General features: G+C 39.7%; 1 protein-coding gene across 5 annotated transcripts in view; it reads left to right on the top strand.

The window, feature by feature from the left end:
• Window positions 1–24,057, top strand: part of LOC129859199 (rho GTPase-activating protein 28-like) — a 53,964-nt gene that overhangs the window by 8,461 nt on the left and 21,446 nt on the right. Inside the window, exon 1 of one of the 5 annotated variants that reach the window (XM_055928662.1) lies at window positions 15,142–15,727. The exons of 3 other annotated variants lie outside the window; for them this stretch is intronic. The gene's annotated coding sequence lies outside the window, so the exon portion shown is untranslated. Of the gene's footprint in view, window positions 1–15,141; window positions 15,728–23,854; window positions 24,012–24,057 lie in introns of those variants that run through there. One more of the 5 variants, XM_055928660.1, reaches the window with a different exon arrangement.

Raw genomic sequence — 24,057 nt, 5'->3', positions numbered from 1 at the left:
CCATTCCCCACCCCCAAAAACCCCTCCAATGTACCAACAACCAAGAAAATGAATTCATGAGAAAAATAAACAGAAAACAACAATACAAAAAAAACTAAGGACATCAAGGACAACTAAAATCAAAACATCAAGGCCAACTATATATGTTTGAGTGCATGTCTGGCACTATTTACATAGGTGTGTATATGCATGTGTACAAACTAGAGGTTGACCGATTTAATCAGCATGGCCGATTTTTAATTAGAGCCGATTTTCAAGTTTTCATAACAATTACATAATCATAATGATTACATTGGACTCCGCGAGGAGACTGCGTGGCAGGCTGACCACCTGTTACGCAAGTGCAGCAAGGAGCCAAGGTAAGTTGCCAGCGAGCATTAAACTGATCTTGTAAAAAAACTATCAATCTTAACATAATCACTAGTTATCTACACATGGTTGATGATATTACTATTTTAACTAGCTTGTCCTGTGTTGCAAATAATCAATGCGGTGCCTGTTAATTTATCATCGAATCAAAGCCTACTTTGCCAAACAGGTGATTTAACAAGCACATTCACGAAAAAAGCAATGTCGTTGCACCAATGTACCTAACCATAAACATCCATGTCTTTCTTAAAATCAATACACAAGTATATTTTTTAAAATAAATTATTAGTTTGTTTTTAGTTAAAAGAAATTCATGTTAGCAGGCAATATTAACTAGGGAAATTGTGTTACTTCTCTTGCGTTCTGTGCAAGCAGTCAGGGTATATGCAGCAGTTTGGGCCGCCTGGCTCGTTACGAACTGTGTGAAGACCATTTCTTCCTAACAAAGACCGTAATTAATTTGCCAAAATTGTACATAATTATGACATAACATTGAAGGTTGTGCAATGTAACAGCAATATTTAGACTTATGGATGCCACCCGTTCGATAAAATACGGAACGGTTCCGTATTTAACTGAAAGAATAAACGTTTTGTTTTGGAAATGATAGTTTCTGGATTTAACCATATTATTGACCTGAGGCTCGTATTTCTGTGTTTATTATATTATAATTAAGTCTATGATTTGATAGAGCAGTCTGACTGAGAGGTGGTAGGCAGCAGCAGGCTCGTAAGCATTCATTCAAACAGCACTTTACTGCGTTTGTCAGCAGCTCTTCACAATGCTTGAAGCACAGCGCTGTTTATGACTTCAAGCCTATCAACTCCCGAGATTAGGCTGGCAATACTATAGTGCCTATAAGAACATCCAATAGTCAAAGGTATATGAAATAGAAATGGTATAGAGAGATATAGTCCTATAATTCCTGTAACTACAACCTAAAACTTCTTAACTGGGAATATTGAAGACTCATGTTAAAAGAAACCACCAGCTTTCATATGTTCTCATGTTTTGAGCAAGGAACTTAAACATTAGCTTTTTTACATGGCACATACTGCACTTTTACTTTCTTCAACACTGTGTTTTTGCATTATTTAAACCTAATTGAACGTTTCATTATTTATTTGAGACAATAGATTTTATTTATGTATAATATTAAGTTAAAATAAAAGGTTTCATTGTTCATTCAGTATTATTGTCATTATTACAAATATACATAAAAATCACCTGATTTAATCGGTATCGGCTTTTTTTGGTCCTCCAATAATTGGTATCGGCGTTGAAAAATCATACTCGGTCAACCTCTAGTACAAACACCTGCGCGGCATCAGCCTCAGGCAAACCGGCATTAGCTGTAAAAACACTGCCCCTCAGTGTCATTCAAACTCACTTTTTTTAATTTTTTAATTTTGACTTCCTTTTTTATACTTTATCTTAGAATGATGGTCAATCTCCTGCCCAGCAACCCCACTGCCTCTTGTCTCCAATTCCACATCCCAACCCTCAGCTTCCCTCAGCCCATCCCACCTATCTCTGATGGCCACCCTCTTCGGATTTCTACGCAATATACACTATCGTTCAAAAGTTTGGGGTCACTTAGAAATGTCCTTGTTTTTGAAAGGAAAGCAAAAAAAAAATGTCCATAAAAATTGCATCGAATTGATCAGAAATACAGTCATTTACAACATGAACAATTGTAGCTGGAAACGGCAGCTTTTTTATGGAATATCTACAAAGGCGTACAGAGGCCCATTATCAGCAATCATCACTCCTATGTTCCAATGGCACTTTGTGTTCGCTAATCCAAGTTTAACATTTTAAAAGGCTAATTGATCATAAGAAAATCCTTTTGCAATTATGTTAGCACAGCTGAAAACTGTTGTGCTGATTTAAACTAGTTGAGTATCTGGAGCATCAGCATTTGTGGGTTCGATTACAGGCTCAAAATGGCCAGAAATAAAGGACTTTCTTCTGAAACTCGTCAGTTTATTCTTGTTCTGAGAAATTAAGCCTATTCCATGCGAGAAATTGCAAAGAAACTGAAGATCTCGTACAACTGAGTACTACTCCCTTCACAGAACAGCGCAAACTGGCTCTAACCAGAATAGAAAGAGGAGTGGGAGACCTCATTGCACAACTGAGCAAGAGGACAAGTACATTGGTGTCTAGTTTGAGAAACAGACGCCTCACAAGTCCTCAACTGGCAGCTTCATTAAATCGTACCTGCAAAACACCAGTCTCAATGTCAACAGTGAAGAGGCGACTCCGGGATGCTGGCCTTCTAGACAGAGTTCCTCTGTCCTGTGTCTGTGTTTTTTTTTGTCCATCTTAATCCTTTCTTTTTATTGACCAGTCTGAGATATGGCTTTTTCTTTGCAACTCTACCTACAAGGCCAGCATCCCGGAGTCGCCTCTTCACTATTGATGTTGAGACTGGTGTTTTGCGGGTACTATTTAATGAAGCTGGAATCTTTAACGTGGAAAGGGGAAAAAGTAATATTATTAGTTTTTCACAAGCATAGCAAGATGGGCTATTAGCTGAACAATAGACTATTCGACCTTCACTAAAGAATTGTCAAATAGCTGAGCTCGGTGTGAAACCCCTTCCTCCCCAGCTTGCAACAAATCTTTTTCAGGACTATCTAGAAAAAGCAGTGGAGATGCGCAATAGGTTTCTGAGAAGAGGCTATTCTCCAGCCTCTTCTCAAAGCTCTTAATTTGGCATGGGGGAAAACACGAGATGAACTGCTACAAAAAAAGACCCGCTAAAGAACACTCTGTAATGTTCACAACTACATATACTTTGAACTTGTAAAAAGTGGGAGATGCAGTCAGCAAACACTGGCATGTTTTATTTCCGCGATAAATTGGTCCATACCAACTGCCAGCCACAAAAGAAAATCAGCCAGAATGTTTTTCAATTTTCACCCTCCAGACATTGTTTCCTAAAGGTCTTAATGATGAAATGCCTATGTATGTTATGTTGTAAATTTGAACATGAATTATGCCCTTATTTCAGATTACTCTGTTTTGTCTTACTGTACCCAATGATTTATGAAAACTTGCTTGGTAGGTCGACGTCCTCATTGTGGTTTTACAGACGTGTTTAATACGTTTCATGTACACACTTTATTTGAATATTTATGAAATGCATATTTTTATATTTGGTAGCCCTTATTTGTTTTTCCTTCGCCTCCAACCCCTTTCCATGCATGGAACGGATGTGGGTGTGGCTATGTCTACATAAGGATGCTAATTTAAAAACTCACAAAAGCTCTGACGAAGGCCGTGAGGACGATACGTAAAGCTTATTAAAGATCAGTGATACAATCAAGAGCAGTGTGCGGGTTCCTCATCTTATCCGGCTGTTGTCATGCACCTGCAAAAAAGATAGCTCAGATGTGCACAAATTTTACTTTGCAAACAACAAGAGGGCATAATTGGGGTCTATTTCTTTGGAGCCTAGACCTATTTTAAATAACTTAGCCCACCTCAGCCAGTTATGAGGCTTATCTGCCTAATAGAAGTAGGATTTTTTTTAGGCCTACTTATAATTGCAACTGGTCAAATGTAGCATCCTACATAAAACAATCATTTAAAGAAAGAAGTCTGCACGTTTAAACAAAAACAATGTACCAGAAAAGAATGTGCACATTTCTCATTCCCAAACTCTAAAAGTAATTGGAAAGGTAGATACAAATTATGTGTGACATTGTGGTTACAATAAAGAATGTAGCCCATCATGCAAATGATTCCTATGAGCGGGACAATAGACTTTTTATAGCCTGGCTACTGTTGTGAAAATCCCTCAACTTGCAATGTATTCGATGCTTAAGTACTCTAAAGTGTTTCATTTCTAACTCAAAACAGCATTTATTCATCAACATCTTTATGCTTTCGAAAATCTTCTTGATCTTCCTTTTTTTCTGTAGTAATTTTGAGCAAATTGCTCAAGGGCAACGTCTGATTCGTCTGTGAAGATGATGTTATTTGATGTCTTGGCAGCTTTGATTCATGCCTGGGCCTGCAGGACGCAAAGTTCTTTGTTTGTCAGACGAATCATTGGGTCAAAACTACAGAACAGTACAAAACAAGCGAACACACATGGTTAATGTTCTGAGAATGTTTTTAAATAATATATATAAATAAATAAAAACATTTCTTACCGAGCCGTGATGCCTGCAGATTACAGATTGCCTTTGCTGATCGCTCATCATCTTCATTCATCAGTGAGTCACTAGCTTGAATAGTCATTGACTCACTCGCGCGTTGAAAAGTAAAGAGATGGCGTTGCAATCCATGCCAGGCACACCTGTGAGCTCTGGAACTCCACCTCCGACAGGCAGAGTTAACATAGAGTACGTGGTGGGTTCGTCAGGTTTTTGGGTTCACCCTGACATTTCCATTCCTCTTCTGACAACAGAACTCGACCAACTGCTCACAGGGCACAGCAAGGGCCGCCCGGACCGTTAGGCTGTTCTGCTATTTTAAGGATGTGTAACCTTGAACCCCGGTCTCCCTTGTGCCCCGCATTCTGTAGTACAGACATGGCCTGCTCTCCCTTATGTAAGGAATTAGGCACTTTCCCATGTTAACTACAGTATGTATTGTAGACTGCACAGTAGCCTAATAAACACATTTCGTTAATAAAATAATGATAAAAAATACTCTTTCAAAATGCAAATGTTGATTTACTTATGGATCTATAACGAATTACTATGGGAATAAATATCACTGATTTACAGAAATATTGGAACAAAGTTGTCCCTTATGTAAGGAATTAGACTTCATTTTTGATCATTATTTTATTAAAGAAGTGTGTTTATTTGTTTATTAGGCTACTGTGCAGTTTACAATAGATACTGTAGTTAACATGTGACTCTTTCAAAATGCAGATGCTGATTGTTATGGATACATAACACATTTATATGGGAATAAATATCACTAATTTTAGAGAAATATTGGAACAAAGTTGTCTAATGAAGGCAAACTATTTAGAATCCTCTACTCCTATAGCCTACTCCCAACCGTCATGTTGTACATTGCCATATTTTCCATTCCATCCTAACGGAAACCCTGAGGGTTTTGTTTTTCTCTGAATAGAAACACCATAATATTAATCAAATTAATACATTTCTTTAAAATCAATCCCATATACTATGTTATTACAAAAAGGTTTTAAATTCTCTGGTAATGCCAATACAGACTACTATCAAATGCTTTTAAAAGATGCCCTCTGGTGGTCAAACTAGCAATAACTTGAGGTAACAGAAAAAATGGCTGAGAATGAAATGTGCCACAGAACACTGCGGCAGCACACAAGGTGTACCGCAGAAAGACACAACTTTTAAAGGAGGAACCACTGTAAGACATGACTCTGCTGTAGAATTTGTGATTTTTTTTCTCTTGTAGAATACATTCTACCCATTATACTGGATTAAGCGTACATTTTTGTTAACTGTAATTTCGTTCGTTATGTTCCAACACTCCCTCCATCTTGCGCCAATATCACTTATTTTTACTCTTGGTTCCAATAGTTAATTTTTTCCCTAAGAGATTGTCAGTTGGATAGGCTCTCTGCAAGACTTTGTATATCTAACCTATCATAAGGGTATCTTTTTCTGACTCAATAGGAATCCCTCAATATTGCTCTGATGTCCAAAAGCTTTCAGGTTGACATTTTGTGAAATAAAACATTTAAGTTGCATAGATTTGAAAATATCTACATTGGTCAGTCCAAAATGGCTTTTTAATTCTTTCATGGAAATAATTGGTGAATTGTGAAAAGCTATCCAAGGATTGTTCCATAGGGGTGTGTTTTTAGGGAGTGATATTTGTTCTTATAGAATCTGTTTCATTTTCTTCCATGTTATACTGTTCTTAACTATGAGATATTAATGTTCCTTTTGAAAACAAATACGTTAAGATTCTGGGGATGAGCATGCTCATCTTCAATATGTACCCATTGTTCCTCTTTTGTGCATCTAACAATATGTCGCAAGTAAAATCCTTGGGTGGCAAGTTGATACAATTCCAAATCTGGAAGGTTAAAACCCCCACATTTTGGGACACTTTACTCGTTATTTTATGAGTTTATTTCCCAGATGAAGTCTGTTATGGCCGAGTATACTTTTTTAAAAGAATTTCTTCGGTGGGGTAATTTGTATTACCGAAAATAAATATAAAACTTTGGGAGCCATGCATTCTATAGAAGTTTATTCTACCTGTAAGATTTATGGGAAGATTATTCCATTTAATTAGAAATGCTTTCATGTTGAGTAATGGGATAAAGTTATCTTTATATCACAGGATGCTGGTGGCATCTTAATTGGGGAGGAAAGGCTTGTGGTAATGGCTGGAGCGGAATTAGTGGAATGGATGGTTTCTATGTGTTTGATGCTATTCCATTTGCGTCGTTCAAGCCATTATTGTGAGCCATCCACTGCTTTATGTTTTTGTTGTTTGTTGTCACTTTTATAGAATACAGCTTTGTAGTAATATAAAAAACAAAATAGTCTCAACAGCAGTGATTGCTGTAGATCATTAATTTTAATTTTTTGTTTTCCTATTGCCATTATTTCAGTTTTTTCAATGTTAACTTTATATCCTGAGATTTTAGAATATTCTTAAAATATTTTTAGTAAAGGGGACATTGAGTTTTCAATATTGGTCAGGTATATCAAGAGATCATCTGCAAATAAGTTTAGTTTATATTTGTCTTTACTGATACCTGTTACGTTTGGGTCCAGTCTAATTGTTTCTGCAAGCGGTTCAATTGCCAGTGCTAAGAGGAGGTGGGGAGAGGACATCCCTGTCTCGTGTCCTTTTCAAAAGAAAATTCATCAGATAATATATTATTTGTGTATATTTTTGCTTTAGGATATTTACATAATATTTGTATGAAAGTTTTGAATCGGAAAGGCCACTCAAGACAGTCAAAAGCCTTTTTGGCATCAACAGCCATTATTGATAAATCAACATTGTTTAGCATTTTAGCATGTTATATTATACTAAAACCTGTTCTTGTATTTGTTTACGTGTCTATTTTTAATAACCCCTGTGATTAATATGTATCAAGTACTTTTGCCATTCTGTTGCTTATGAGTTTTGTTATTTTATTGTCGCAATTTATTACATTTATGGGTCTGTAATCTGCAGGGGACTCTCAATTTTTCCCTGATTTTAATATAACTGAAATAACTGTTTGATACATGGAACTCTGAAGCACTGAATTGAGTGATGTGTTGTCATTTGAGTAAATAGGGACACTACTTTGTCCCAGAAGATCAAATAAAATGATATGGGAAAGCTGTCCATACCTGGTGCTTTTCTCCATGTGGATGTTTTAACAGTGTCTATTCTTTTTGGGTGATTTCCATTTCTCGTGATTAATTTTTTTATCTGCTGATAGTTGTTTCAGTGTTATTGAGTCTAAGAAGGCTGCTGGACCAGTCCAACTGTTATTTAATTGTGATTTATATAGATTTCCGTAGAATCTTTGAAATGTGTTATTAATAGTGTTGTTTCTAGTTAAAGCATTTGTGTCCCTATCTTTTTAAAATTATAACTGGTTTGGCATGTATTCGTTTTCTGAGGGCTGTGAGGTGTTTACCAGGTTTATTTGTCAATAATTAGTATGCTTTATTTTAAGTTTAACCTGTAATAATAGTTCCTGTCTGGGTTTGATCTAATATAGCTAGAATTCAATTTAAAACACCAGGTTTGCCCCTGGGGGATATACAATGAAATCAATGTGTATGTTTCCCCATGTAAGGTACAATTGAAAATGAGAAAACATCCTCCTTGGTCCATATGCTGGGAATATGTGAAAAGGGTGTATTCTTATTTATCAGGATTCTTACACATCTGCTATTACTACAGCAAGTTGCAGCTTCCGCCTTCCAACCCAGCTCCCCTTTAAATATGTCTAATTGTTTTAAATGTAGCTCTTGCAGAAAAAACGTCTGCTGACAATATCTTTAAATGTTCAAGAACCTTATGCTTATTTTTTCCCTCATGAAGCCCGTGCACATTCTATGTGATAAGTTACATTTTGTTGGCCTTCAATTCTATATGGTTAAAAGTTAACCTTGTCTGTTCCGTCTGTCATTTTTTTTTTTTTTAGCAGACATACCTTATGAGGGTGGTGGACATCCCATGGATATGGAAGAGGCATAGTATAAATACATAGTTGTTGTATACATTGCGTATTTAAAATGTGTGAACATGTAACCTGAGCAAACATTTAACGGAAAACACACAAACAACATAAAGCAAGTACTTCTTTGTACTTTGAGGCCCTATGCATTTTTTTTAGGGCTTTTAACCTCCTGTACCAAGTATCTGTGGATGATGTCATTGTAAATACATTGGAGGAAGACTGTCACTTAAATACTTGTGTACAGCTCAGCATTCAACACCATAGTGCCCTCAAAGCTCATCAATGAACTAAGGACCCTGGGACTAAACACCTCCCTCAGCAACTGGATCCTGGATTTCCTGACTGGCCGCCTCCCAGGTGGTAAGGGTAGGTAACAACTAGATGATTTTTCAACACCGATACTGGTTATTGGAGGACGAAAAAAAGACAATACCGATTAATCGAACATTTTTTCAATATATATATTTGTAATAATGACAATTACAATAATACTGAATGGACAATGAACCCTTTTATTTTAACTTAATATAATACATAAATAAAATCTATTTACTCTCAAATAAATAATGAAACATGCTCAATTTGGTTTAAATCATGCAAAAGCACAGTGTTGGAGAAGAAAGTAAAAGTGCAATATGTGCCAATGTAAAAAAGTGAACGTTTAAGTTCCTTGCTCAGAACACGAGAACATATGAAAGCTGGTGGTTCAATATTCCCAGTTAAGACGTTTTAGGTTGTAGTTCTTATAGGAATTATGACGCGTCGACTAGGCACTATAGTATTGCCAGCCTAATCTCAGGAGTTGATAGGCTTGAAGTCATAAACAGCGCTGTGAAGCAAGCATTGTTAAAATCTGCTGGCAAATGCAGTAAAGTTTGAATGAATGCTTACGAGCCTGCTGCCACTTACCACTGCTCAGTCCAACTGCTCTATCAAAGCATAGACTTAATTATAATATAATAAACACAAATACGACCCATTGGTCATTAATATGACGCACCAAGATGGCGTGGCAGTGCAGACGTTGTTGGTCGTTCTCCCGTGTACATTTGATATGTTTCGTCTTTTTTTGTATATATTTTCAAGCTATTTTTCCATTTTTAAATTAAATATACCTTCCGGCAACCCGCCTCACCCAATGTGATACGGATTTGCTATTTTTAGACCTTCTAGCCAGTACCTCCATCAGAAGCTAGCCATCATAAGCTAACCAGTTAATTAGCTACTAGCTATTTAGTCATTGTTAGCCACTGCTAGCGGCCCAGCCCTGAAGCTAGCCTTTAGCCAGGCCCATCTCCTGGCCTGCTCAGTGGACCCTATGATCACTCGGCTACACAGCTAATGCCTCCCGGACTCTTCACTGAGATCACATGGTTACATAACTGATGCCTGCTGGACTGTAAATGAATCACGGTACTCCATTTTGTTTATTTTCTTTATCTGTCGATCCCAGCCTCGAGCTCGGGCCCTGTGTGTAGTTAACTGACCCTCTCTGCCCATTCATCGCCATTTTACCTGTTGTTGTTGTCTTAACTGATTTGCTGTTGTTGTCTTACCCGTTGTTGTCTTAGCTAGCTCTCCCAATCAACACCTGTGATTGCTTTATGCCTCGTTTTATGTCTCTCTCTAATGTCAATATGCCTTGTATACTGTTGTTTAGGATAGTTGTCATTGTTTTAGTTCACTGCGGAGCCCCTAGTGCTACTCAACATGCCTCAGATACCTCTTTTGTACCACCTCCCACACATGCGGTGACTTCACCCAGCATAACTAGTGTGTCCAAAGATGCAACATCTCTTATCGTCACTCAATGTCTAGGTTTACCTCCACTGTACCCACACCCTACCATACCCCTCTCTGTACATTATCCCCTGGATCTATCCTACCACGCCCAGAAATCTGCTTGTTTTATTCTCTGTCCCCAACGCACTAGACGGCCAGTTTTGATAGTCTTTAGCCGTATCCTCATCCTACTCCTCCTCTGTTCCTCGGGTGATGTGGAGGTTAACCCAGGCCCTGCGTGTCCCCAGGCGCTCTCATTTGTTGACTTCTCTAACCGTAAAGCCTTGGTTTCATGTATGTTAACATCAGAAGCCTCCTCCCTAAGTTTGTTTTACTCACTGCTTTTAGCATTCTCCACCAATCCTGATGTCCTTTCCATGTCTGAATCCTGGCTTAGGAAGGCCACCAAAAATTCAGACATTTCCATCCCCAACTACAACATTTTCCATCAAGATAGATCTGCCAAAGGGGGAGGAGTTAGCCTGAAGAGTTCTGTCATGCTATCCAGGTCTATGCCCAAACAGTTTGAGATTCTAATTTAAAAAATGAATCTCTCTAGAAATAAATCTCTCACTGTTGCTGTAACACGCTTCCTCCTTCTCCTCATCAGAAGAGGAGTAGCATGGATTTGACCAACGTGCAGCGGGTTGTGAATACATCATGAAACTTTATTTACCAGACAAAACTAAACACACGAAGAACACTTGAATATTTTACAAAACAACAAAACGAAGAAGACAGACCTGAACGAGAGTACTTACATAAAACACGAAGAACGCATGGACAAGGAAAACAGACTACACAAAAACCGAACAAACGCTACAGTCCCGTGTGGTACACCGACAAGGACACAGCGACACAGGAGACAATCACCCACAAACAAACAGTGAGAACACCCTACCTTAATATGACTCTCAATTAGAGGAAAACGCAAAACACCTGCCTCTAATTAAGAGCCATACCAGGCAACCCAAAACCAACATAGAAACAGAAAACATAGACTGCCCACCCAAAACTCACGCCCTGACCATCACACACATACAAAAACAGGTCAGGAACGTGACAGTTGCCACCTATTATAGACCCCCCTCAGCTCCCAGCTGTGCCCTGGACACCATATGTGAATTGATTGCCCCCCATCTATCTTCAGAGTTCGTTCTGTTAGGTGACCTAAACTGGGATATGCCTAACACCCCGGGAGTCCTACAATCTAATCTAGATGCCCTCAATCTCACAAATTATCAAGGAACCCACCAGGTACAACCTTAAATCCGTAAACATGGGCACCCTCATGGATGTCATCCTAACCAACTTGCCCTGCAAATACACCTCTGCTGTTTTCAATCAGGATCTCAGCGATCACTGCCTTAATGCCTGCATCAGCTATGGGTCCGCGGTTAAATGACCACCCCTCATCACTGTCAAACGCTCCCTAAAACCCTTTTGCGAGCAGGCCTTTCTAATCGACTTGACCTGGGTATCCTGGAAGGATATTGACCTCATCCCGTCAGTAGAGGATGACTGGTCGTTCTTTAAAAGTAATTTCCTCACCATTTTAAATGAGCATGCCCCATTCAAAAAAATGTAGAACAAAGAACAGATATAGCCCTTGGTTCTCTCCAGACCTGACTGCCCTCGGCCAGCACAAAAACAACCTGTGGCGGACTGTACTAGCATCGAATTGTCCCCGCGATATGCAACTTTTCAGGGAAGATAGGAACCAAAATACACAGGCAGTTAGGAATTGCTAGCTTTTTCAAACAGAAATTTGCATCCTGTAGCACTAATTCCAAAAAGTTTTGGGACACAAATCCATGGAGAATAAGAGCACCTCCTCCCAGCTGCCCACTGCACTGAGGCTACGAAACACTGTCACCACCGATAAATCCACGATAATCGAGAATTTCAATAAGCATTTCTCTACGGATGGCCATGCTTTCCTCTGGCTACCCCAACCCCGGCCAACAGCTCCGCACCACTCGCAGCTACTTGCCCAAGCCTTCCCAGCTTGTCTTTCACCCAAATCCAGATAGCAGATGTTCTGAAAGAGCTGCAAAACATGGACCCGTACAAATCAGCTGGGCTAGACAATCTGGACCCTCTCTTTCTAAAATTGTCCGAGATCCCTAAAGATTGGAAAGCTGGTCATCTCCCTCTTCAAAGGGGGTGACACTCTAGACCCAAACTGTTACAGACCTATATCCATCCTGCCCTGCCTTTCTAAAGTCTTCGAAAGCCAAGTTAACAAACAGATCACTAACCATTTTGAATCCCACTGTACCTTCTCCGCTGTGCAATCCGGTTTCCGAGCCGGTCATGGGTGCATCTCAGCCATGCTCAACGTACTAAACGATATCATAACTGCCATCGATAAGACACAGTACTGTGCAGCCGTCTTCATCGACCTGGCCAAAGCTTTTGACTCGGTCAATCACCGTATTCTTATCGGCAGACTCAACAGCCTTGGTTTCTCGGGTGACTGCCTTGCCTGGTTCACCAACTACTTCTCAGATAGAGTTCAGTGTGTCAAATCGGAGGGCCTGTTGTCCGGACCTCTGGCAGTCTCTATGGGGGGTACCACAGGGTTCAATTCTCGGGCCGACTCTTTTCTCTGTATATATCAACGATGTCACTCTTGCTGCGGGTGATTCCCTGATCCACCTCTACGCAGATGACACCATTCTGTATACATCTGGCACTTCTTTGGACACTGTGTTAACAAACCTCTAAACGAGCTTCAATGCCATACAACTCTCCTTCCGTGGCCTTGAAGAGGGGGATGACTGCGGCAGCTTTCCAATCTTTGGGGATCTCAGACGATACAAAAGAGAGGTTGAACAGGCTAGTAATAGGGGTTGCAACAATTTCGGCTGATAATTTTAGAAAGTGAGGGTCCAGAGTTGTCTAGCCCAGATTGTCTTGCATGGCCTACACAGATCCCTGACCTCAACCCGTTTCACCTTTAGGATGAATTGAAACGCTGACTGCAAGCCAGGCCAAATCGCCCAACATCAGTGTCCAGACCTCACCAATGCTCCTGTGGCTGAATGGAAGCAAGTACCCGCATCAACGTTCTAACATCTAGTGGAAAGCCTTCCCAGAAGAGTAATGGCTGTTATAGCAGCAAAGAGGGGACCAACTTCATAATAATGCCCATGATTTTGGGATGAGGTGTTCGACGAGCAGGTGTGCGACCCTGTATTTTTATAGCTTAAAGTTTATTCACCGTTAGTCAGAACCTCTACACTAAATAATTTTCTCTGAGTGTGCGCCAGCTCATACTTTGTTTGACGAGCAGTCATGTAGTGTACTTCAGGGAATTGTCTGATATCCCTCCCAGCTCCCCTGTCCCAATCCCTCAGAGTCCATCTCCAATAACCACCATTAGATCTTAAAGGAAAACTCCTCCCAAAAAGTATATTTTTGTAATTATTTCATTAGTCCATTGTTGACATGGTCCGAAAATGTTTTGCTTGTCAGCAATCCAAGTTTTTAAGATATGTAACTTTCAAAATACAGAAATCATACCCATATATACTGGCAAACAAGGAATAATAATGACCTGTCCCCCTCTCCTAATTTGGCCAGAACTCTTATTCCTTTTACAGCAGGTTTGCAAGTCATAAAAATGTATAATACTACATAGTAGATAAATCCTTACTTCCCTCTTTCCCAAGTCAAGGGGATGCGCTTTAATCACATAAACAAAATTGTTATCAGTAAAAACTACTAACTAATTGGTAGGTCTACATTTACTTGTTAATTATGTGAACTTTCATAATCTGACCCCCATTAGGGAGAGAAATTAAAAAATATATTTAAAAAATGTGGGTTTTTGGTAATAGAATAACAAGACAAGACTTCTTACAGAAGGCAAATAATTTCTGCAAAACTAAATATACATGTTGATATTAGTTGTCAAGGACCTTCAACATAATTGTCTTAAAATATTTTTAAAACCATAAGACTTTTTCTAGTAGATGTTTTAGCCCCATTTTCCATGTATGTGACCAGAAATCAAAGCCTTTGCTTAGTCCCAATTTTAGGATGGCTGAGTTCCTTCATTTATAGAAAAGTTTGGTCATACGCTCATCCTTAAAAACATAGGTGCTGGGCTACTAAAGAATACTAGTATAGAACAGGAAGGCTTGCACACTGTTAAAGCTCCCAATTCACCGCAGTGTGTGGGCCTTCTTGTTCTATACTGAGTTCCTTCATTTCCCCAAAATATAGACTCTTAGCTTTCATTGGACATTTGATATGCTCTTGTAAACTTCACGTTGGTGCTCATAGATCATTTAACGTGGAAATGACCTGTCGTGTTTTACAGCGTGTTTTTCATTCAGGCAACGTGACGTGGAACTACAGTGACCTGAGGAAGTTGTTCTTCTGCTTGACTAAATGGATCAGCAAAACCCAATGAGAGTTTCTATCAATTGCTGTTACTATCTGCACATTTCATAATTTCTGATATGCCCCCGTGATTGAAATGAATTAGAAGTGCATGCTTTGTAGAAATGAAAAAATAACATGGTAAAGGGACACGCACTTTGATTGACTGGTTAAAGTCTGTGACTAGCAAAGTCAAGTGTGGCGCATTGCTTCTGACATCATTCCGCTCAGTGTTTTATTACCTAGTGAGTGAACACATCCCCTCAAGGCACTCATAACTTGCAGGATGTAGCCTTCAATGACGTGGTTCAAGAAAACAATAATGGCAATAAGGGTCTATAGTTCAGCATGTGCACAAAGGGATTATCGGAAACAAGAATGTGGGTACGCGTGAATGAACTGAATTGTGTGTGGTCACTGAAACTGGCGTATCTGAACTTTACCCCTTATGATGACCGAAACAAAGTACGCTATTCCAGTACCTCTCAAACTGACTCACTCAGCGTTGACATAGTGGAGTTGAAAGCACCTACCTATGGTGAAGACGTCGGACAGAAATAGCAGCCTTAAAACACATGAAATAGGACAAAGATTACTTCACCAAAATGAAATGACTAAGACGACTGACGGGAAGAGTGACTTCCTCCGTTGCCGTTTTGACAATGTTGCCTGTCCAGATTCCACTACTCTATTCTCAGGTAGGACTGAGGGATATACAGAGTATACCTGTGCGTTCTGGCCGAGTTCCAGGCAGTCATCAGCTTCCGGAGCTAGTGGACTGAGCTATCCAGATCGCAACAGCTGACTTTAGACTATTTCTGTACCCGAGCAGTCTTAGACTGGACTGTAGAAAGATTCTGATCCTCTCAAGTGCTTTATTTCTACACCAGAGGGACTTTGAACATGTAAACGCACACTCATGTTCCCCTGTAACGTACACGGCTACTGTATAATATCAACAGTGTCTATGATGAGGGGAAGAAGTTGGACACTTAACAGCGACTCTGTTGTAAACAGTTGAGGGTGAGTGGTTGATTTATCAGGTGGAGAATTGTTTATTTGCTATGGTGGATTTATTATTTTACCATTTTATATGCAGCACGTAAACGACAGACTATGCAATCCTTCCTCTCATGTCTGTATTCAGAAACGTGTTGTTTTTAAAAGGATGAGTTCAGACTTATGTTACAGTATGACAGGAATGTCTGTTATACAAATTAAAAAAGGAGAGAAGGTAAACTGATTTTGTGAGATTAAAGGATACTTTCTACCTAGACTAATTTCTAAATGGAGAGTTGTGTGTTTTTACTGTAGCTCTGACTTTTTGGCTGTAAACAGCCCCTGAAGTCATAACATTACTCTTGACAACAGTCTCAAAGTGGAGATGATCTTTCAATCACAAGAGTACTTTGGATCATATCGCTTGATTTGATTATTTCTCTAAAGTAGGAAAGGATACTGCTGATATGTGTGTTTGTAGAGTGCTGTGTGTGTGTGTGTGTGTGTGTGTGTGTGTGTGTGTGTGTGAGACAGTTTCGCCCTTGTTCCCACAAGAACTGCTTTGCATAGCACCGCAGGAGGTGTGAATTTGAAAGGGAAATAATCACTATGCAGTTGATGATAGCAGACTCTCACGCTCACACACACACACTGTAATCTGTTACTGCATGTTGCCTAGATTTAGTCAGAATTATGTTGTGCAGTGCACTCTGTAAGAGATCGGATGGACATGTAAGGCTGACCAAAACAGCAGACAGCTCTCATGGTGAAAGTGTATTTATGTTAAAGAGACTACAAAAGTGCCTCTCAAGCCTAATTTGATGTTCTGAATCTGTTTTGGGTTACAAATTGAGTTAGACCTGTGCCCCCCAGCAAACAGCTAAATCTTCTTAAAACTAGGAATGTTGTAACGATGGCGAAGCATCACCATAACATACTCCAAAACCTGGAGTTCAATGTCATTCCAGGTTTTATTTAACCCCTTACTGTGTCTTCAGAAAGTATTCACACCCCTTGACTTTTTCCACATTTAGTTGTGTTCGAGCTTGAATTTGAAATGGTTTAATTGAGATTTTGTGTCATTGGCCTGCACACAAAATTCCACTTTGACATGAAATGTCTTGAGTCAATAAGTATTCAACCCCATTTTTGGGGAAGCCTTAAATAAGTTCAGTGGTAAAACATGTGCTTAATAAGTTGCATGGACTCACTCTGTGTGAAATAGAAGTGTTAAAAAATATATATGTATGACTAGCTCATCTCTGTACCCCACACATACATTTTTTATTTATTTAACCTTTTATTGACCTGGAAATTCAGATAAGAACAAATTCTTATTTACAATCACGTCCCACCAAAAGGTCTCCTGCGGGGACAGGAGGCCTTTTGTGACAAAACACACATCATGACAAGAGAGACAACACAACACTACATAAAGAGAGACCTAAGACAACAACATAGCAAGGCAGTAACACATGACAACACAGCATGGTAAAAACGCAACATGTTAGCAGCACAAAACACGGTACAAACATTATTAGGCACAGACAACAGGACAAAGGGCAAGAAGGTAGAGACTACAATACATCACGCAAAGCAGCCACAACTGTGAGTATGAGTGTCCATGATTGAGTCTTTAAATAAAGAGATTGAGATAAAACTGTCCAGTTTGAGTGTTTGTTGCAGCTCGTTCCAGTCGCTAGCTGCAGCGAACTGAAAAGAGGAGTGACCCAGGGAGGTGTGTGCTTTCGGGACCTTTAACAGAATGTGACTGGCAGAACGGGTGTTGTATGTGGAGGATGAGGGCTGCAGTAGATATCTTAGTGGAGAGTGAGGCCTTTTATACATTTTTATAAATAAGAGGGTTTTATAAATAAGCATCAACCAGTGGGTCTTGCGACGGGTATACAGAGATGACCAGTTTACAGAGGAGTATAGAGTGCAGTGATGTGTCCTATAAGGAGCATTGGTGGCAAATCTGATGACCGAATGGTAAAGAACATCTAGCTGCTCGAGAGCACCCTTACCTACCGATCTATAAATTATGTTTCCGTAATCTAGCATGGGTAGGATGGTCATCTGAATCAGGGTTAGTTTGGCAGCTGGGGTGAAAGAGGAGCTATTACGAGAGAGGAAACCAAGTCTAGATTTAACTTTAGCCTGCAGCTTTTATATGCGCTGAGAGGAGGACAGTGTGACGTCTAGCCATACTCCCAAGTACGTATATGAGGTGACTACCTCAAGCTCTAAACCCTTAGATGTAGTAATCACACCTGTGGGGAGAGGGGCATTCTTCTTACCAAACCACATGACCTTTGTTTTGGAGGTGTTCAGAACAAGGTTAAGGGTAGAGAAAGCTTGTTGGATACTAAGCTTTGTTGTAGAGCATTTAACACAAAATCCATGGAGGGGCCAGCTGAGTATAAGACTATCATCTGCATATACAGTACATGGATGAGAGAGCTTCCTACTGCCTGAGCTATGTTGTTGATGTAAATTGAGAAGAGCGTGAGGCCTAGGGTTGCGCCTTGGGGTACTCCCTTGGTTACTGGCCGTGGCTGAGACAGCAGATTTTCTGACTTTATACACTGCACTATTTGAGGTAGTTAGCTAACCAGGCCAAAGACCCCTCAGAGACACCAATACTCCTTAGCTGGCCCACAAGAATGGAATGGTCTACCGTGTTAGATTTTCAAGACGATTTTAAAAAATCTAACTATGGCAAGACTTAAAAATGGCTGTCTAGCAGTGATCAACAACCAACGAGGTATGGTGTGTAGATGGGTGAGGGGCAAAAAATTATACTTGATACATTTTGAATTCAGGCTGTAACACAACAACATGTGATAAGTCATGGGTATAAATACTTTCTGAAGGCACTGTATATTTAACCTGTTGGCTTGATTATGTAAATTGAGTTCGATTCAAATGTTATCACATTTTCTAAATTCTCTAAAGTCTGTTTTGTTCTACTGAATGCACTTGGTTAGGTTAAAATAGCTCCTGTAGCCTAACTTGATAGATACGAATTTACTCAATATGGTCCACAGCCACTCCTCTGCCCACAAGAGAAATGTCTATGGCTTGAAACTGGGAAGTGAATTTTTACTTCTCAACCCATTAACAATGTCACATTTCATTAGGGAAATGTTCTCTTAAGGTTGTTTTTTACTTTGTTTTTTAGTCTATGGTTCATTGTATTATGGGCACATTTCAGTGGTTTTTCAAAGACTTACCTTTTTATTTTACCTTTACCCTACCTTTATTTTCATTTTCAATTTTGTTTTGTCAACAGGGCAGGAGTTTACAGTCCAATACCACTAAATCTCTAGTCGAGATAGATATGTTTTCTACAAGCGGTATTAGGTAACACTTTGACCATTTGGTAATGATTACACATACCATACTACGGCTATCTTTACAAGCCAAACAGGATGTACCTGCTGCTGCAGTCAAGTTCCCCCTGAAACATTATCAAGAGTAGCCTGTTTCTCACAATGGACTCCAATTCCATGAATAATAACACACACAAAATTTGCTGCTTTCCCTTCCGATTAACTTAATACATCTTGAGATGTTCCAGGCTGTGTTTGTAATGTAACTAGCGGCTTTGACAACAGAGGAAAAGGTCATTTGATTAGCGACACGCATTCCCCACCCACCTGAGGATCTCTCCTTTTCAACCATCTATTTTCTGTTTTGAGGGGAGCAAAATCCACTTGTCACTTAAATCTCGCTGGATTCATTGCTTTCATTTTGCTCTTTCCCACTCTTGTTTGTGCCAGTCGTTTTTTCCCGTTAACGTAACGATTGCGGAACCGTTTGTAATGACCTATCAATCACACTCTGGTAATGGCTGAAATGGACTCAATGGAATACATTGGCTCTCCGTTGCATCTAGAAGAACCCTAAAGCTTCGTCTGGGATATAACGCAACATCTCGACAGTTACATCACAAAAAAAGAGAAGAAAGATCCAGTGACTTTATTTTTGATTTAATACATTTAAAATGTTTACAAATGATATGTGCTGTAATGAAAGCAACTACCGAAAATGAACACTCCGATTATAGTGATATTATGTCTGATCTCACAAACAGTATAAAGTCTGAATGTTAAGGTTTAATTTAGAGCCAAGCGTTTTGATTTTAAATCGCATGGTTATCCTTCTCTTGACACACTTGTTAAATTATGCAAGAGAACATGACAGTGTAGGTAGGCCTAGAGACAGAGCAAGTTTTTGGTGGTTGAAGCCCTTTTCAAATCAAATCAAATTGTATTTGTCACATGCAACAGTGAAATGCTTACTTACAAGCCCATAACCAACAATGCATTTCAAGTATTAGAGTTAAGAAAAACATTTACTAAATAAAAATGAAAAGTAACACAATAAAATAACGAGGCTAAATACAGGGGGTACCGGTACCAAGTCAATGAGTGGGGGTACAGGTTAGTCGAGGTAATTTGTGTGTGTGTGTGTGTGTGTGTGTGTGTGTGTGTGTTTTAAATATTATTTAAAAATTGACCATGTTAAATGATCAGTGTAATTACGCACAAATTGATGTCAGACATGGAGACCCACCCAATACTCTGTTGATGATAAATGCAGGAGCAGATTTCAGGAGCAGGACAAGACACCCTCTTTGTGACTGATGACTGACATAAGGGCATGTATGTGACAGGCCTATTTGGCTTATATGATCATGATGGTCATAATACTTCTTGACACTGTCATGAAGTGTATTTTTCCTAGTCCAAATAAAGTGACACAGGATTGTCATAATGCTTCATGAGTGTCATAAAGTGTTTTATACAATTGATTTGAAATATATGATGAAAAAACATGATTATAAAGAATTCATTACAACAACAATTTCAGAAACAAACTTTCAAACGAAGGGAAACTTCTTGGCAGGGAAAAAAAATATTTGAATAAATGTGGGTTTTGACACTGTTATGTAGGTGTCATAACCAGACATAAAATAACGCAATATAATGTCACAACAGGTGGAAATATATGGGTTATGACCATATTATGACAGGTTGTCACGACTTCTGCCGAAGTCGTTGCCTCTCCTTGTTCGGGCGGTGTTCGGTGGTCGACGTCACCGGTCTTCTAGCCATCATCGATCCATTTTTCATATTCCATTGGTTTTGTCTTGTCTTCCCACACACCTGTTTTCAATCCCATCCATTACCTCTTGTGTATTTAACCCTCTGTTTCCCCTCATGTCTTTGTCAGAGATTGTTTTAAGTCAACTGTTGTTTATTGGTGTATAGGTGCGCGACGGGTCCTCGTACCCATGTTTATTTTATGTATGTACATTTTCGTGTTTGGACCATGTTAAGTGGACATTTATTAAAAGTCTCCATTTATACTCAGTTTAACTCTCCTGCGCCTGACTTCCCTGCCACCTATACACACGGTTATGACACAGGTTGTCAGCTGTTATGATATGGTTATGACCATGTCATAACGTGTTATGACACTGGGTGTCAAGTAAAGTATTACCAAATCGTTTTTTAAACCTTTATACAATTTCAGTTGACCGTTGCTACTTTGATGAAGAAGGATGAGCGTCCATTTTACAATATTATTAACGGCCATTTTCAATTTAAACAAACTTGACAGTGACGTAGCGCTAGGCTTATCAACAATAGAGATTGTGTTGGGGGAGGAGGACGTGAATTCATCCCGCAATACATGAGAACATTTGTCTGTACGTGTCCCAACACGATTTCTGGACTAAAGTGGACACAACACAAGATGATGAATTACCATTAAGAAGAGCCATAGAGTCAACATTAGTCATGGGCAGCCACTGTTAGTCAGCCTGACTTATGATGACGATCGCTTATGTCATGACCAGCATTTGAGCACTGACCATGTCCTGAGTTCAGATCCATTATCTAACTAATGACCCTTAGAGACCCAAATCATTCCCCTATAACTTATAAAACATTACTGATGTGACTGGTTATCTTCCGCTCCTCACTCACACATAGAAACCCCCACCCGCCCACATACACCACTCAAGGAACCTATACATTCCAAATCAAGTGTATTAATCAGTGAGAGGCAGCCATTACAGCCTTGTTCCTATTGATCTGTTGTTTGAGGATGTAGCATGCTGTTAATGCCCCTGCTTTTAAACCAGCCCTTTACTGAAGAGGAGCGCTCTATGTGCTGACACAGCCCATCTTTAGTGTGTGTGTGTGTGTCGCTTATTTTAAGGCCATAATAACCATAACGTCCACAGGCAGATCTGTGGGATCTGAGAGAGGTTCGAGAGGGTCTGCAGACCTAATAGGGTGGCTCCTGGCCAGTGGCGCTAGACTAGACTTGTCGTGTGTCCTGCAGTAGAAGAATTGGCCCTAAGGCTCTTGCTCTTCACTAGCCAGTAACAAGGGCCTCTTGTGTGCATCTGCTGCTGAGGTGGGGGTGGAAATTAGTAATCTAGCCCCACTCTGACCAGGTGTGTTGAAAATGGACTGTGTCTTTTTTATGTCACCAAAGAGACTGTTGAAGAAATAGACAGAGAAGGCCTATAGCTGGTTGAGTAAATTATTGATAGCAGTTGTTGTTGGTTGGGTTTAAGCGTTATCCTACAAAATTGGTAGATGTAGGATAAGCTGAGTTGGACCATATGTACTAGACCTCTGAGTTTATTTCTGGAAAGCCAGATGTTTTAGCCCCTAGCAGCCAGAGGACTAGTAGGCTTTTAGTTTCAACCTCTAAACTGATTTAAGACCAACACGTGTTGATGTTATTTGCACAGCTTTAAAGTTAAGAGGAAATGAACAATCAGTCTACATTTTAGACACGTCCTAACGTCAGCAATTTGGCACGCACATGCTTTTGATTTCATCTATCCTAAAAGTGTATGAAAAATTTAATCAATAAGAGAGATGGAAAAAGGTTTTAGCTGATTATCAACTTAGGAAGAAGAGAGAGGGAGACTCCAAAGTAGCTCTGGCAGATTTTGATGGCACACTTCCAATACTTCACCTTTCAGCAGTTGGGCAAGGACATTGGCTAGACAGGAGAGCAGTGTTGTTGGTCTGACATGTTTAAAGCTGCAGTGAGTGAGGCCAAACACATGTAAATGGTTATGCTTTTTGGGGGTATTGTTGTTGGATTGCAGACTGGGCTCTTTGGCCCTGGTGTTAACATTCTTTGAGGAATTAGGTGATGATTGGAGGGTCGCTGAGCTTTCTACTCCGATTACAGACCTTCGTTTCCCTCTCTCTTTCTTTCTGTCTGCTCTCTACTCTCTGCTTTCTCTCCATCAAGCCCAGACCAGCTCCACATGTTTCCAGTTTAGTCTTTTCGTCACCGTTGACCTACATACTATGTTGGGGGGCCCGTGCTCCAATTTGATTTCCTGGAGCTGAAATTTCCGCTTTGGTCGTTAAAGAAATATGAAATATGATATTTTCTCTCTGATTTGAATGACTTTTGAGCGTCAGTATTTCTGAACCACATTCCTCTATAGAAACTCATCCCAAAGGGATGTTTTTCAAAACATTTTGAAGATATTTAAAAGAAATGATTGTTTAGAGCAGAGCTTTTTGCAAGTTATTCATTTATGAAAAGACATCTGAGTGTAACAATGTTAATGGAATTCAAGTTTTTGGTATTCCTTGATTTTCTCATTTTAAGTGTGCTCTGCATTTGTAGTATGAGTAGTCGAACTGTATAAACTAATTAGTGTATTTACAGGGATCTTATAAATTACAATAGTATTGTGAGTGCTATTCCTAATTAGACTCATTATGGGTTAGGTTTGCCCTTAAATAGGCCCATTTCTTAAATGTACCACAACTGCCATTTACTCTCTCACTCGCTCTCTCTCGTCTTAAAGAGAGGGAGAGGTGTTAACACGGTGGGCATGTAATGACCTATAAAGATGAAAGCAGAGAAGAGGAATGGTAACCAGTGAATGTGTCGAGAGGGAGCAGTACAGGGGAAAGGGAGAAGGGAACGGGTGAAAAAGAGGAGGAGGATTAGAAAGAGACTGGTGGAGTGAGGGGAGGAGGAGGGGAGAAAACTGGACACTGAAAAGTTGTGCCTCCCGCAGAGGGGGAGTGATGGCTGGAGGGAGAGAAAGAGAGGGGGGGTGAGAGAGATGAGCTTGTGTTCCACAAAGACAGTCTCAGTCCATTGGAGGATATTCTGAGATTGAGTTGTGTGTCTCTCTCTCTGACTGACTTCAAACAGCTTTGTTTATATACTACATGCAGGCACCTCTCTCTCACATCACTAGAGTTCACTCGCTCTTCTCTTCAGCTGGATGAAGAACTGAAAGGTAATCTGCCCTTTCCTCCTCTGAAATACACTCGTTGTGTGTGTTA

This window comes from Salvelinus fontinalis, chromosome 7, assembly GCF_029448725.1.
Source record: "Salvelinus fontinalis isolate EN_2023a chromosome 7, ASM2944872v1, whole genome shotgun sequence".
Lineage (NCBI taxonomy): Eukaryota > Metazoa > Chordata > Actinopteri > Salmoniformes > Salmonidae > Salvelinus > Salvelinus fontinalis.
This window is presented reverse-complemented; position numbering and strand designations above follow the sequence as displayed.